We start from the raw sequence: 1,056 nt of genomic DNA, 5'->3' as shown, positions 1-1,056 counted from the left end.
TGGAACTAGTAAATGATGGAGGTTTTAGCTTCATAAATATAGATAATGAAACTAAGTCATCTCCTTCGTTATCATTCGAATTGTTCTCATCCTCCTCCTCTGACCCTTTCTCCACTATCATATCTGCATTTGGGTCATAATCCAGATCTTGTGAACTAGACTCCATGTAGTCTTCAGTCCCACTACTACATCTTCGAGTAAATTCAGTAAACTATTGGGTCAAATTTCGCAATCCAACAGCTAACTCATCCAAGGTAATACTCTCTAAAGTAGGTCTACCAGCCCTAGTGCTATCTGTACTAGCACTCCTTCGATCACTTGAACTACCCTCACTTGAGCCTCTAGAACTTGTCCTCCCCCTAGTTCTAGAATGACCTCGTCCGCATGAGGTGGTAATCCATAGTCGTTCATCAGTTTCTCTGGGCGCGTCCGATTCACCCGTAACCCTCCAAGATGCTTGAGTCCGAGGTGGCATCTCAAACCTAGACATCGATAATAAATTCTCATTATTTAATTATCTCTTATAATTCCACACGATGGGTTTCTAAGATAAAGAGGTCTACGCAGCTTCTTGCCTATCATCGGTGCTGTAGTCACTAACTATAAGCAAGACTCTACGTAGACCCTACTACTCCGCTGCTTGACACGAGAATTCCTAGGACTCAACTAAACCTAGGGCTTTGATACCAAGTCTACAACGACCTCTTCCCTCGATCGTTACTAGCGTCCGAGACTTATGGGTGAACCCCTCAAATCCCAAATAAGCCTTAGTTAAGCCTCCAAGCAATTTCAACTCAACTTACAATTTTAACACCATAATTCATTTAAACCTAATAATCACAATATTCAAAACGTGGCATCTAGATACTAATAACTAGGTTTGATAATTCCATACAATTCCAACAAAATAAGTAGTAATCATTACATAACCTTAAGTTTTACTAAATACATTTCCAATAAACTATTAATCATTATAAGCCTGACTATTTGACAAAATCTGACCTCTAGGCAGCGGAGTTACTCGGAGTGGAAGTCCAAGAGATGCCATTACCTAGG

The sequence above is a fragment of the Theobroma umbraticum genome, unplaced genomic scaffold (assembly GCF_002168275.2).
Source record: "Theobroma umbraticum cultivar Fairchild unplaced genomic scaffold, ASM216827v3 scaffold_121.0, whole genome shotgun sequence".
Classification (NCBI taxonomy): domain Eukaryota; kingdom Viridiplantae; phylum Streptophyta; class Magnoliopsida; order Malvales; family Malvaceae; genus Theobroma; species Theobroma umbraticum.
The sequence above is the reverse complement of the archived record's forward strand: the minus strand, read 5'-3'. Positions refer to the sequence as shown.